This window comes from Panthera uncia, assembly GCF_023721935.1.
Source record: "Panthera uncia isolate 11264 chromosome A1 unlocalized genomic scaffold, Puncia_PCG_1.0 HiC_scaffold_17, whole genome shotgun sequence".
Lineage (NCBI taxonomy): Eukaryota > Metazoa > Chordata > Mammalia > Carnivora > Felidae > Panthera > Panthera uncia.
The window spans coordinates 83552703-83569015 of record NW_026057577.1 but is presented as its reverse complement, the minus strand read 5'-3'; the positions used below and the strand labels follow the sequence as shown (position 1 = coordinate 83569015).

The window sequence follows — 16313 nt, the reverse complement described above, 5'->3', positions numbered from 1 at the left end:
AAAAAAACCAGGAGTATGAGGGGAGAATTAGAGAACTAAGTGATGCAATCAAACAGAATAATATCCATATCATAGGAATTCCAGAAGAAGAAGAGAGCGAGAAAGGGGCTGAAGGTGTACTTGAACAAATCATAGCTGAAAACTTCCCTGATCTGGGGAAGGAAAAAGGCATTGAAATCCAAGAGGCACAGAGAACTCCCTTCAGATGTAACTTGAATCGATCTTCTGCATGACATATCATAGGGAAACTGGCAAAATACAAGGATAAAGAGAAAATTCTGAAAGCAGTTAGGGATAAACAGGCTCTAACTTACAAAGGTAGGCACATAAGGATAGCAGCAGACCTATCTACTGAAATTTGGCAGGCCAGAAAGCATTGGCAGGAAATCTTCAATGTGATGAACAGAAAAAATATGCAGCTGAGAATCCTTTATCCAACAAGGCTGTCATTCAGAATAGGAGAGAGAAAGGTTTTCCCAAACAAACAAAAACTGAAGGAATTCATCACCACTAAACCAGCCCCACAAGAGATCCTAAGGGGGATTCTGTGAGTGAAATGTTGCAAGGACCACAAAGTACCAGAGACATCACTACAAGCATGAAACCTACAGATATCACAATGACTCTAAACCCATATCTTTCTATAATAACAATGAATGTAAATGGACTAAATGCTCCAACCAAAAGACAGGGTATCAGAATGGATAAAAAAACAAGACCCATCTATTGGCTGTCTACAAGAGACTCATTTTAGACCTGAAGATACCTTCAGATTGAAAGTGAGGGCATGCAGAACTATCTGTCATGTTACTGGAATTCAAAAGAAAGCTGGAGTAGCCATACTTATATCAGACAAACAGCCTTTCATAAGTATACAAGAATTGAGATCATACCATACACACCTTCGGACCACAAATTCTATGAAACTTGAAATCAACCACAAGAAAAAGTCTAGAAAACCACCAAAAGCATGGAGGTTAAAGAATACCCTACTAAAGAATGAATGGGTCAACCAGACAATTAGAGAAGAAATTTAAAAATACATGAAAACAAATGAAAATGAAAATACAACAATCCAAACACTTTGGGATGCAGCGAAGGCAGTCCTGAGAGGAAAATACATTGCAATCCAGGCCTATCTCAAGAAACAAGAAAAATCCCAAATACAAAATCTAACAGCACACCTAAAGGAAACAGAAGCAGAACACGCAAAGACACCCCAAACCCAGCAGAAGAAGAGAAATAATAAAGATCAGAGCAGAAATAAACAATATAGAAGCTAAAAAAACTGTAGAGCAGATCAATGAAACCAAGAGTTGGTTTTTTGAAAAAATAAACAAAATTGATAAACCTCTAGCCAGGCTTCTCAAAAAGAAAAGGAAGATGACCCAAATAGATAAAATCATGAATGAAAATGGAATTACTACAACCAATCCCTCAGAAATACAAGCAGTTATCAGGGAATACTATGAAAAATTATATGCCAACAAACTGGACAACCTGGAAGAAATGGACAAATTCCTAAACACCCACACACTTCCAAAACTCAAACAGGAAGAAATAGAAAACTTGAACAGACCCATAACCAGTGAAGAAATTGAATCAGTTATCAAAAATCTCCCAACAAATACGAGTCCAGGACCAGATAGCTTCCCAGGGGAATTCTACCAGACATTTAAAGCAGAGATAATACCTATCCTTCTCACACTGTTCCAAAAAATTGAAATGGAAGGAAAACTTCCAGACTCATTCTATGAAGCCAGCATTACGTTGATTCCTAAACCAGACAGAGACCCAGTAAAAAAAGAGAACTACAGGCCAACATCCCTGATGAACATGGATGCAAAAATTCTCAACAACATACTAGCAAATCGAATTCAACAGCATGTAAAAAGAATTATTCACCATGATCAAGTGGGATTCATTCCTGGGCTGCAGGGCTGGTTCCACATTTGCAAATCACTCAATGTGCTACATCGCATTAATAAAAGAAAAGATAAGAACTATATGATCCTGTCAATCCATGCAGAAAAAGCATTTGACAAAATTCAGCATTCTTTCTTAATAAAAACCCTCGAGGAAGTCCAGATAAAAGGAACATTCTTAAGCATCATAAAAACCATTTATGAAAAGCCCACAGCTAATATCATCCTCAATGGGGAAAAACTGAGAGCTTTCCCCCTGAGATCAGGAACACGACAGGGATGTCCACTCTCACCGCTGTTGGTTAACATAGTGTTGGAAGTTCTAGCACCAGCAATCAGACAACACAAGGAAATCAAAGGCATCAAAACTGGCAAAGATGAAGTTAAGCTTTCACTTTTTGCAGGTGACATGATATTATACATGGAAAACCTGACAGATTCCACCAAAAGTCTGCTAGAACTGATACATGAATTCAGCAAAGTCGCAGGATACAAAATCAATGTACAGAAATCAGTTGCATTCTTATACACTAATAAGGAAGCAACAGAAAGACAAATAAAGAAACTGATCCCATTCACAATTGCACCAAGAAGCATAAAATACCTAGGAATAAACCTAACCAAAGATGTAAAAGATCTGTATGCTGAAAACTATAGAAAGCTTATGAAGGAAAATGAAGAAGATACAAAGAAATGGAAAAACATTCCATGCTCATGGACTGGAAGAATAAATAATGTTAAAATGTCAATACTACCCAAAGCTATCTACACATTCAATGCAATCCCAATCAAAATTGCACCAGCATTCTTCTCAAAGCTAGAACAAGCAATCCTAAAATTTGTATGGAACCACAAAACACCAAAGTATATTCGTGTATGGAGCCTTGAATAGCCAAAGTAATTTTGAAGAAGAGGACTAAAGCAGGAGGCATCACAATCCCAGACTTTAGCCTCTACTACAAAGCTGTAATCATCAAGACAGCATGGTATTGGCACAACAACAGACACATAGACCAATGGAATAGAATAGAAACCCCAGAACTAGACCCACAAACGTATGGTCAACTAATCTTTGACAAAGCAGGAAAGAACATCCAATGGAAAAAAGACAGTCTCTTTAACAAATGGTGCTGGGAGAACTGGACAGCAACATGCAGAAGGTTGACCACTTTCTCACACCATTCACAAAAATTAACTCAAAATGGATAAAGGACCTGAATGTGAGACAGGAAACCGTCAAAACCCTAGAGGAGAAAGCAGGAAAAAACCTCTCTGACCTCAGCTGCAGCAATTTCTTACTTGACACATCCCCAAAGGCAAGGGAATTACAAGCAAAAATGAACTATTGGGACCTCATGAAGATAAAAAGCTTCTGCACTGCAAAGGAAACAATCAACAAAACTAAAAAGCAACCAATGGAATGGGAAAAGATATTTACAAATGACATATCATATAAGAGTTCATATCCAAAATCTATAAAGAGCTCTCCAAACTCCACACCCGAAAAACAAATAACCCAGTGAAGTAATGGGCAGAAAACATGAAAAGACACTTCTCTAAAGAAGACATCCGGATGGCCAACAGGCACATGAAAAGATGCTCAACCTTGCTCCTCATCAGGGAAATACAAATCAAAACCACACTGAGATACCACCTCACACCAGTCAGAGTGGCTAAAATGAACAAACCAGGAGACTATAGATGCTGGTGAGGATGTGGAGAAACGGGAACCCTCTTGCACTGCTGGTGGGAATGCAAACTGGTGCAGCTGCTCTGGAAAACAGTGTGGAGGTTCCTCAAAAAATTAAAAATAGATCTACCTTATGACCCAGCAATAGCACTGCTAGGAACTTACCCAAGAAATACTGGAGTGCTGATGCATACGGGCACTTGTAGCCCAATGTTTATGGCAGCACTTTCAACAATAGCCAAATTATGGGAAGAGCCTAAATTCCATCAACTGATGAATGGATAAAGAAACTGTGGTTTATATACACAATGGAATACTATGTGGCAATGAAAAAGAATGAAATATGGCGTTTTGTAGCAATGTGGATGGAACCAGATAGTGTTATGCTAAGTGAAATAAGTCATACAGAGAAAGACAGATAACATATGTTTTCACTCTTGTGTAGATCCTGAGAAACTTAACAAAAGACCATGGGGGAGGAGAAGGAAAAAAAAAAAAAGTTAGAGAGGGAGGGAGCCAAAACATAAGAGACTCTTAAAAACTGAGAACAAACTGAGGGTTGATGCGGGTGGGAGGGAGGGGAGGGTGGGTGATGGGTATTGAGGAGGGCACCTGTTGGGATGAGCACTGGGTGTTGTACGGAAACCAATTAGACAATAAATTTCATATTTAAAAAAATAATAAAAATTGTTAAAAATAAAAGACAAAAAAAAAAAACAAAAAGAAGGAAAAAAGCTCTCAAATACACAACCTAACCTTACACGTTAAAGAGCTGGAAAAAGAACAGCAAATAAACCCAAAACCAGTAGAAGAAGGGAAATAATAAGATTAGACCAGAAATTAATGATTATCGAAATAAAAAAAATAAAAAAATAAAAAAATAAACACAGAACAGATAAATGAAACCAGAAGCTGGTTCTTTGAAAGAATTAATAAAATTGATAACCCCTGAGCCAGACTGATCAAAAAGAAAAAGGAAAGGACCTGAAAAAATAAATTCATGAATGAAAGAGGAGAGATCACAACCAACATAGCAGAAATACAAACAATAATAAGATAATATTATGAGCAATTATATGCCAACCAATTGGGCATAATGAATAAATTCCTAGAAACATATAAATTACCAAACTCAAACAGGAACAAATAGAAAATTTGCACAGACCCATAAACAGTAAAGAAATTGAATCAGTAATCAAAAATCTCCCAAAAAATAAGAGTCCAGGGCCAGATGGTTTTCCAGGGGAATTCTACCAAACATTTACAGAAAAGTATACCTATTCTTTTGAATCTGTTCCAAAAATAGAAAAAAAGGAAAACTTCCAAACTCGTTCTACGTGGCCAGCATTACCTTGATTCCAAAACCAAAGACCCCATTAAAAAGGAGAACTACAGACCAATTTCCCTGATGAACATAAATGTAAAAATTCTCAACAATATACTAGCAAACCAGATCCAACATTACATTAAAAGAATTATTCACCATGATCAAGTGGGATTTATTCTTGGGATGCAGGGCTGATTCAATATCCATAAATCAATCAATGTGATACATCACATTAATAAAACAAAGGATAAGAACACATGATCTTCTCAAAAGATGCAGAAAAAGCATTTGACAAAATACAGCATCCTTTTTTGATAAAAGCCCTCAAGAAAATAGGGATAGAAGAAACAGATCTCAAGATCATAAAGGCCATATATGAAAACACACAGCTAATATCATCCTCAATGGGAAAAATTGAGAGCTTTCCCCCTAAGGTCAAAAACACGACAGGGATGTCCACTCTCACCACTGCTATTCAACATTGTGTTGTAAGTACTAGCCTCAGCAATTAGACAATAAAAACAAGTAAAAGGCATCCATATCGGCAAAGAGGAAGTCAAACTTTCACTCTTCACAGATGATATGATATTGTATGTAGAAAACTCAAGACTCCACCAAAAAACTGCTAGAACTGATTCATGAATTCAGCAAAGTCGCAGGATATATATCAATGTACAAAAATTGGTTGCATTTCTGTACACCAATAATGAAACAGAAGAAAGGGAAATCAAGAAATCAATCCCATATACAACTGCACCAAAAACCATAAAATATTTAGGAATAAACCTAACCAAAGAGATGAAAAATCTATACACTGAAAGCTATAGAAAGCTATGTAAGAAACTGAAGAAGACACAGAGAAATGGAAAAGCATTCTATGCTCATGGAATGGAAGAACAAATATTGTTAAAATGTCCATACACCCAAAGTAATTTACACATTCAATGTAATCCCTATCCAAATACAACCAGTATTCTTCACAGAGCTAGAACGAACACTACCAGCATTCTTCATAGAGCTAGAACAAACAATCCTAAAATTTGTATGGAACCATAAAAGATCCTGAATAGCCAAAGTAATGTTGAAAAAGAAAACCAAAGCTGCAGGCATCACAATTCCAGACTTTAACCTGTATTACAAAGCTGTAATATCAAGACAGTATGGTACTGGCACAAAAACAGACACAGTGGAACAGACCAATGGAACAGAACAGAGAACCCAGAAACTGACCCACAAATGTTATGATTAACTAATCTTTGGCAAAGCAGGAAATAGTATCCAAAGGAAAAAAGACAGTCTCTTCAGCAAATGGTGCTGGGAGAACTGGGCAGCAACATGCAGAAGAATGAAACTGGACCACTTGCTTACACCCTACACAAAAGTAAACTTAAAATGGATGAAAGAGCTAAACGTAAGACAGAAGCCATCAAAATCCTAGAGGAGAAAATAGTCAACAACCTCTTTGACCTTGGCCGCAGCAACTTCTTACTCAACATGTCTCATGAGGCAAGGGAAACAAATGCAAAAACTACTGGGATCTCATCAAGATAAAAAGCAAAGGAAACAATCAGCAAAACTAAAAGGCAACTGAAGGAATAGGAGAAGATATTTGCAAATGACATATCATATAAGAGTTCGTATCCAAAATCTATAAAGAACTTATCAAACTCAACATCCAAAAAAATAAATAATCCAGTGAAGACATGGGCAAAAGACATGAATAGACACTTTTCTAAAGAAGACATCCAGATGACTAACAGACACATGAAAAGATGCTCAACATCACTCATCATCAGGGAAATACAAATCAAAACCACAATGCGATACCACCTCATACCTGTCAGAATGGCTAAAAGTAACAACTCAGGCAACAACAGATGTTGGCGAGGATGGGAAATGCTTTGCACCATTAGTAGGAATGCAAACTGCTGCAGCCACTCTGGAAACCAGTATGAAGGTTCCTCAAAAAATTAAAAATAGAACTACCCTATGACCCAGCAATTATACTACTAGGTATTTATCCAAAGGATACAAAAATGCTATTTCAAAGGGGCACAGGTACCCCAATGTTTATACCAGTGCTATCCACAATAGCCAAATTATGGAAGGGGTCCAAATGTCCATCAACTGATGAATGGATAAAGATGTGGTATATGTATACAATGGAGTATCTCTAGGCAAATTAAAAAGAATGAAATCTTGCTATGTGCAACACAACATGGATGGAACTACAGTGTATTATGCTAAGCAAAATAAGTCAGTCAGAAAATGACAAATATCATATAATGTCACTCATAAGTGTCATTTAAGAAACAAAACAGATGAACATAGGGAAGGAAAGCAAAAATAAGATAAACCATGAAACTCTTAAATACAGAGAACAAACTGAGTGTCGCTGGCAGGTGTTGGATGGGGGATGGGCTAAAAGTATGATGGGCACTGAGGGCACTTGTTGGGATGAGCACTGGGTATTATAAGTAAGTGATGAATCACTAAATTCTATTCCTGAAATCATTATTACACTATATGTTAACTAATTAGGATATAATTTTTTTAAAAAAATGTTCAGGAGGGGAAGAAAAAAGTAATATACATGAATAAATAATTATAACACAATATGTCATATTGTGTTACATAACAATATGTTACATAACAGTAAGAGAAACAAATCATTCCTGCTTTGTAAAAATGTTCTAATATATATAAATCTAGATAAAGATTCTACACTTTGTCCAACATAACTGTTTATAAATAATTGGAATAGTGATCTAACAAGTTGTCCCTAATAATTATCTGAGACAACTACTTAGATTGACAACTACTTTAGATCCCTTTAATTACTTTACTATTGCCAATTTATTCTATGCATTACATAGAAAGCTAAGAGGCCTGACAAAGTGATAGTACTTAACCAGAATACATAAATTCATAAATTCTGAATGAATTTGAAATATGAGTGACTGAATCTGCATCATTAGAAAATCTGCCATAAATCACAGATTCTATACAAAAAAAAAAAAAAAAGTGATGCCTAAAAATGTTTCCTTTGCTCTAAGCAAAGCAAATTTTTAAAACCTCAGTGAAAATTGAAATGACGGTTAATCTGTATAAGAAAGTATATACAGAGTATGTGATGTTGAAGGAAATATAATTCAAGAGGAAATGAGGACACTGTATAAACATTTTCGTGAAGTAAGAGGTGGTATGGCTTCTAGGGCAGCTACTGACCCAGTTATTACCCAAATTGAATGTCAGTAAAAGATTCAAATGTATTTTCCTTTGTAGAATATGAATGTAACAGAAAAGCCCCAACCAACTAACAAGGGAAGCTTGGGAAATCCTCCAGAGCTGGACATTCAAAGAGCAGAAAGGACACAAACTACAGAAGTGTTCAACTCCAAGGACAAAACATATTCAAGAAAGAGCAGGAAGAATTAGGCATCGCAGTGACCAAGAACTAACTTTTCATCCTTGTGACAATGCGGCAGACTTTGTGATCAAATCAGAAATACTCTTTTGTTCTGCAAACCCCAGGTCATAAAAACCAAGAATAAGAATCTTTGCTGTAAAATACACTAATGATATAATGCAACATCATCAAGACTTCATTTTAGAAACAAAAAACTGTTGAACAGTGGAATTGTTAAGGGTCTGAAGGGATCACTTAAAATTTTCAATTAAGTTGAAATATATTTTTTGTGGGTAGTTATATCCTAGATCCACAAGGCTTTGGAGAAATAACACTTGCTAATGTCAAGGGTCTAATGAACACAGGTTTTCTAAGTCTTCACTTCTAACTGTATGTTATATGTACACATGCATACAAGATGAGCTATTTAAAAGCAATCTCATTCACAGCAATGTAATTTTAAAGATACTTTTCCGACTGAGCCAATGTAAAGAGCATTTTTATATACTAAACATCTAGAATATAAATATTCTAGCATTGAAGGGTTCCCATTCTCCTAAAACCATTTGTCCCACTACAGAAATACTTTTTCAGCAAGTGAAATAATTTAGACTGGAAAACTAATTTCAATTTTTCTATAATAATTAGTATTATTTTATTTACAATAAAGACCATGGTGTTGATCCTCACATATTTTTAATTCTTTTGTAATGTTTATTTATTTTAGAGACAGAAAGAGCACAAGCAGGGTCAGCGCAGAGAGAGAGGGAGACAGAGTCTGAAACAGGCTCCAGGCTCTGAGCTGTCAGCACAGAGCCTGAAGCAGGGCTCAAACCCACAAACCATGAGATCATGACCTGAGCCGAAGTCAGACACTCAACCAACTGAGCCACCCAGGTGCCCCATTGTTCACATATTTCTAAATGTTCATTATCAGTTATTCTTTTAAATGTAAGATTCTTCATTATCAGTTACATAAAATTAATACAGTAATCTTTTCTTCTGTAGCGTGACAAGACTGACAAAGGAAGAGGCACTCATTTCCGGAAAATGCAGAAGTAACTTGGGCCTCAGTTGTAGTACTATAAGGTGTGTCTCAGGATTTGTTACTAATAGCAGTTATAGACATTTTTAAATGACTCCCTTTCCTTGGTAAATCAGAGTAGATTCAAGTTTATCCCCACAATTATGTCACTCTCAATTACTTGCATTCTGATATGCTTTCTTTTTTCTTTTAAGTTTATTTATCTTGAGAGAGAGAGAGAACGAGACCAAGTGAGGGAGCAGGGCAGAGAGAGAGAGAGAGAGAGAGAGAGAGAGAGAATCCCAAGCAGGTTCCAAACTGTCAGCACAGAGCCCAATGTGGGGCTCAATCTCATGGTTCATGAGATCATGACCTGAGCCGAGATTAAGAGTGGGACACTCAACAAACTGAGCTACCCAGACGCCCCCAATATGCTTTCTTGAGTCACAGAGGGTGAGATGGAATTAAAGAGAGCAGACTAAGAAACTGCACATTAGAATATGTCACACATGTAAATATCTTATACTAGGATGGGGAAAAAATGAGAATCACTGACTTAGATTACAATATTTTGTTTTATTTCTGGGTAACACATAAAAACTATGTGGTCCAACTCCTAACTCTATTCAGCTCACTGCTTGCTTCATGACACCCTTCACATTTAAGTGTTAAGTGTGTGCTTTTAGGAATTAGAATCCTACACTTACAGAGTACACATTTTTAAATGTAGATATTTATAAAATAATGCTCCCCTAAAAAATAATCATATACATCAGTAGTAGAAAGAAAACATTCATGTAAGAGTTTTATGTAATATTACATCTGAAAATAAGTGGTTTTTTTCCATTTTATTTTTTAAACATTTATTTTTGGGAGACAGAGAGAGACAGAGCGTGAGCAGGGAAAGGGAACAGAGAGAGGGAGACACAGAATCCAAAGCAGGCTCCAGGCTCCAAGCTGTGAGCACAAAGCCCAAAGAGGGGTTCAAACCCACCACCTGTGAGGTCATGACCTAAGCCAAAGTTGGACACTTAACCGACTGATCCACCCAGGCACCAGGAGAATAAAGTTTAAGTTTTAAACATATTAAGTAAATGTGGTTTAAGGAAGGGAAGAACACTAGTTAGAGATTTAAGAAAGTAACACTTAGCTTTTCTGTACCACTTTTAAGCAAATATTTGTGGTTAAAATGAAAGGAATTTGGGGAAACCATCTACCAACAGATGATAATCCAAGGTGAAAGAAAAATAATTCAAGAATTCAGACAAACTAGACATATTTTGAGGTAAAAAGCATTTAAAGTGAATTTCCAACTACCCCTACTGAAACACAATAATTTGAAGAACAAAGAACAGCTAATATGAGATATTGATAATTATTTCGTTTGTACAAATATAAATGTCTTTCAATTTATATAAACTTAATTTACATTACTGAATATCCAAGGTCTAAATTTGGGGACTTTTAGGATGGTAGAATAAACACAGTAATACTAGGAGAGATAAAATTAAAGCTACCATATAATGAACTGAATATGAAAGTTGAGGACTTCCTAAATTCAGGAATTTTGCCTAGATTGTCTTATTCTTCTTCATAACAACCTTGTGAGGCAGTCTTATCCTCATTCTACAGATGAGGAAACTAGGATTTAAAGAGATTACCTAACTTGCCCAAGATTCCACAGAAGAAAATTCTGATTTGTGACTGAAATCCAGATTATCTGCCTCCAAAAGAAATGAATCTTCTTTCACTACACCCTGGCAAAAAAAAACCTACATTAAAAATTTTAGCATTTTAATTAGAACCTTCAAAAGGAGGAGACAATATCAAGTTTTTAGTAAGTGATGATATATAAACTAAATCTATATACTTCATAGCTTGATAAGTATATATGAATAGTTAAGAAATAATGTCATCCATATTTCATAGAGTTAAATATGTAATATCCTCCAAAATGGAGAAATTGGAAACTTTTTGTAGAAACTCACTAAGTAAACTTCTTACCTAGATATTTTGAATTCCAAAGAAAAAACTTGGGAGGTCCCATATTTTGTCAGCCATACTGAAGTTTCACATGAGTAACTAAGATTACATTTATACTTATAAGAAAAAGTGAGAAATTGCTTCTCTTGTTTTTGTTGTTGTTGTTGTTGCTCTAATCTGTCCTCTATTTATTCTTTTCCATTTTTCTTCCAGACCTTGGAGGACTCTTCTAATTTAGGGTAACCAAGTCTCAAGTTCAAGAACTGTAAGATTAGGTACAGGTACAGATGTACTGCAATAGAGACCATCGAACTGCAATGATTGGTAGGGCTTTATGGAAGAAACAAAAGTTTCATTTATTTTCCAAATATCAACCACCATGGAATTATTGGTGACTTTTCTTTTCTATAGTCTTTTTAATTGATTTTAAAGCATTTAACTTTTATAATAAAAATAAAAATAGGAACGAAAGAAGAAAAGAGGGAAGGAGGCAGAGAAAAAAAATTGGAACTTCAGTTAAAACATATGTAAACATCTTGGGGCGCCTGGGTGGCTCAGTTGGTTGAGCGTCCAACTTCGGCTCAGGTCATGATCTAGCACTCCGTGAGTTCGAGCCCTGCGTCAGGCTCTGTGCTGACAGCTCGGAGCCTGAAGCCTGCTTCCAATTCTGTGTCTCCCTCTCTCTCTGCCCCTCCCTTGCTCATGCTGTCTCTCTCACTCTCAAAAATGAATAAATGTTGAAAAAAAATTTTTTTTTAAACATAGGTAAACATCTTATTTTTTTCAAGTTCCAAAACTATGACCTGCCTGTTCTCTTTAATCTCTCAGTGTGTGGTAAATTAACCATACATAAGCATGCCAAATGAAATATGGAGAAATAATAACAAGGCAATCTGAGATCTATAAATTCTGAGACATAGCTCTTAATCTCAATATTTAAGAAATTAGTTATATAAATGAGGTTAAGTAAGAAAAACACATTTAGGGTATACTAAAACTGAAAAGCAGGATTCAAATACTCAAAGAAGAATGCAGGGATTTCCTAAATATGGAAAAATTCCAAATATAACATACACATATGTATGTGTATGTTATACCCATTTATTATTATAAATTATAAATTATACCCATTTATTATTATTTTATTATAAACTGAAGGTCTGTGTTCAAATATTCTGCTAGCAGCACCATGAAACACCACCCAAGACACTTTTGAATCCTATCAAAATACTGACTTAAATGTTTCTAGACAATTACTTCATTTTCCATGAAACAGTTCTTTAAAAAGTTCCCATTCGTAGGCTTTATTTTTCCATTACAAAAATATACTTATTGCAAAACAACATACATAAGATTGATCCAATTTATTAAGTATGTTACTGAAACACTGAATAAGTGATGGTCCTTTGGGCCTGTCTTCAAAAGAAGATGGTCATTTAAAAATCAAGTACAAAACTATTAATACAGGAGTCCAATTTTAAAACAAACTTGTATTTGTACAAGTTCATTTGATTTCTTTTTTTATTACCAAAATGCAGCTTACTCATCTGGGCCTTGATTTACAAACATGATGACTTCCTAGTCACTCACAAGATTGCTTTGTAAATGTCATGTAAATTAACTTACTGTTGTTTTTATAAACACTATTTCCATCTGCAAAAAGAAACTGAGTTCCTTACAATATTTTGGTATGATATATATTTATGCTGGTTTTCAAACTTGATCATTTCAGTTCTTTTTCTTAGTATATACCATGTTAACAGCTACCTTGGAAAAGTTATTGCTGCGTAGGTGGTCGGCTAATTACTTCATTGTTTGAAATTTTTCATAGTAAAATAAAGGAGAAAATAAGCTTGAAATGTTCACAGACCAGAGTTATAAGCCTGTAAAATTTGAAGATGAAATGAAAGTGATTTCTCTACCAAAAGTGTGAATTCTTACTTCCAAACTACTGACATCAACCTTTCAAGTAATGCAGAAGCTGCATTAACTGGACCCTAAATAATTTTATATGGTATATATTAAATGCTGCTGACCATCAGTGCAGAAGGGAAACAGATCTTGACCAAAGGTCTATCTGGGAAGAAAAGAGGGAAAAGGTTTCCAAGTACGTTCATATACTCTAAATACATTCACAACACCTTTGGAAGTATATATAGTTCCCTTGGTTCAAGGGTAGTAGCAAAAAGGATTCCTGGCTCCCAAAAGATTACATTCAGCTTTCCTTTGCATTCTGACAAACGTGTGGTTCTTCTTAAGTATTTCTTTCTCAAGACCATAAAGGTATACCAAGACTACACTAAACTCGCGAAGTAATTACATTTTGCAAGTTTTTTTTTTAAATCCTATTCCGATTCCATAAGTTAAAAAGTGTTTTCTAGTCTTTAATCACTAAAATAGTTTTGGGGTTTTTTTTTCTTATTAATTTTTCCTCAACACTTTTATACACGGTGACAACTCCACTGGAGAAACTGTTTTATCTTAAAATGCCTGGAGAAAGGAAAATGGTACTACTGCACCTTTAGAGCGGTTTATTCCAAAGTAACAGTAAGACCATTATGAATATATGCAGCTTTTTACAAATTAAAAAGATTAAGACTTTTTTTTCTTAACCATAAGGCAAACGAAAATGAAAGGCTACCAGCCTTAATAAATTACTGGACTTGGGACTGCACAGCACTAAATATCAAGATCACAAATGTACAAAGTAAAAAACGACAACTTCACAATTAAATCAATTTGTGCACGACGTACCGGCCCGGCTCTACCAACACCAACCCAGTTAGCGTTTCAGAAAGTTGATACTAAAGACTCTGAGGCTGACCGAGAGGTGCCTCCAAACACCTCCTCAACCCTAAATGGCAAAGAGAGTACAGAGCAGAAATTGCCCCGGCTACATTAGCTTCACACTTAACAATTTAACTCTTGACTATGTCTAGGGGGTCACCTCTGGCCAAGACAGGAGCAGTGATCCAAGGTGGGAGATAAAAGCGGGAGGGGGGGAAGCTGAGGCACAGAAGACGGACTGCGGACGGGCTCCGCGGGTCAAGGGGGGCTGCAGGGCCCCAGAGGTAGGATGGGACTGAGGGAACACCTAGGGGTTGGGGGTGGTCGCCCCAGCCGGAGGGCCGCGCCAGGAAAGGAGCGCTCGGAGAGAAGGGGGTGCGGGCATGATGGGTGGTGCCCACAGCCCCGCAAACACCGCCCCACACCCCGCAGCCCACCGACCCCGGCGATGGGGCGGGGCCGCTGAGCCCGCCTCAGCCCTTTCGCGCCGGCACCCGCCCCCTCAGCCTCCAGTCCCGGGTTGGTGGGAGGGGCCGGCCTCGCCGGCCCGGGGGGTGCAGCGCGGGCCGAGCCCCAACCAGGAATGCTCCGCTGCGGGTGGAGGACGGGCGGGAGACCCTGCAGCCTGGGGCGGGAGTGGGGGTGGCCAAGGGCGGAGGAAGAGCCTTCGGCGCAGCCGCCGCCGGCCAGGGCTGAGTCCCAGGCGCCCCCCTGCGGGCAGGGGGTGTTGCCCCCTATCTCCGCAGGCCTCTCCTCCTAGTCCCCCGTCCCTCGGCGTTGCCCCGGGCAACAGCGCCAGCCGCCGGCGGCGCGAAACTCACCTACCTAGAACCTGACAAGCAGGAGCCCCTCAGACCCGGGAGCCAGTCGCCACCCCGCGTCACGGGGACCACCACAGCCAATGGGCGCCGCTGTCACGAGCCTCTGCGGCCAATCAAACTGCACTCCGGTCTTCGGGCACCCTCGAGGCCCCAGCCAATGGGCACGAGCCGAAGGCGGGCGCTGCCGCCCGGCCCCCAACCCCCTCCTCCCCCACCTCCCAGGAGGCGGGGCGCGGCCGATTGGCCCTGGACCCCGAGGGGTGGGTTTCAGGGTCCAGGCCCGGTGGGCGCGCGCGGACCCGGGGCTGCGGGCGTGGCAAAGGGAAGCGTGGAGCTTTGGCTGCTGCCCTCTGGGCCAGGTCCCCGGCTCTGGTGGGGTCCCGAGGTCCTCCTGTTCGCGTTCCCCTCCTCGTTCCTGTGATCCGCTCCTCTCTACCCGGAGTCGAGGGCTGCGGGGGTGGGAGTGAGGGCGGGATGGGGCCGGAGGCGGACGGCGGCGTCACAGGAAACTTTGGGAGGCTCGCCTGGCCGCGACCGGGAAGTGGCCGGGCCGGGGGTGATAAGCTGAGGCCGCCTGGAAGGGACTACCCGGCGGGTCGTTAGCCGGAAAGGAATTCGGAGGGTGGGGGCGGAGGCGTGATTAAAATGTTAAGTGTGCCCGCGGGGTGCTGGGCGATCCCGGGAGTTGAAATCTCCAGGAACCGAAGCTGCTTTGGGGCCGCGGATCTCGTACCCCTCAATGTGCACCTCTCGCTCTCAGAATCAGTCACCTTTTCCTGTACATCTTAGTTGCATCAGTTGTAATATTGATACTTTGGGAATGGATTTCAGCTAAAGCGGGAACTGAAATCTTTCTCATTAATTCCCAGTGCCTGAGACTGTCTTTAAAAAAAAAAAAAAAAAAAGAGTTAGGCACTCCGTGCTGGAATTGTGATGGATACTGTTAAGCGTACAGCCGGACCTGCAGTGGTCCCCTATAATAATAAGTCCTTATCTCTTCCAGAGTCTGGAATGTTCAAAGACCCAAATTGGTTTGCTCTTCCAGCAACGGTTGTTTCAGAAGCGTCCTTCACCAAAAGAATTTAGTGGAAAATGACTAATGTGAGCTAAACAAAGATCACTAGGTGATCTGTAACAGTATGATAGGTGTTATTAGTCACTATTGAGGGTGTGTTCCTGTAGCCGACTTTTTAAGGCATTGTATCCTGTACATTGGTTGAACCACATTCTTTGCCTGGAGCATATTAACGTCAACCCCATCTCCACCTTCCCCCTCTAAAACTTTTGAATTACGTGGGAGGCAAAAAAGAATGGTGAATATTTTTTTCAACAGGGTTATTTGTTTAA

At 38.8% G+C, this 16313-nt stretch overlaps 1 protein-coding gene across 1 annotated transcript in view; it reads right to left on the bottom strand.

Annotated features, from left to right (window-relative positions):
* The window catches only part of FER (FER tyrosine kinase), a 414556-nt gene extending 399437 nt beyond the window's left edge, over nucleotides 1–15119 (bottom strand). Inside the window, exon 1 of the mRNA XM_049648899.1 lies at nucleotides 14971–15119. The gene's annotated coding sequence lies outside the window, so the exon portion shown is untranslated. The remainder of the gene's footprint in view (nucleotides 1–14970) is intronic.
* Between the last annotated feature and the right edge of the window lie 1194 nt (nucleotides 15120–16313).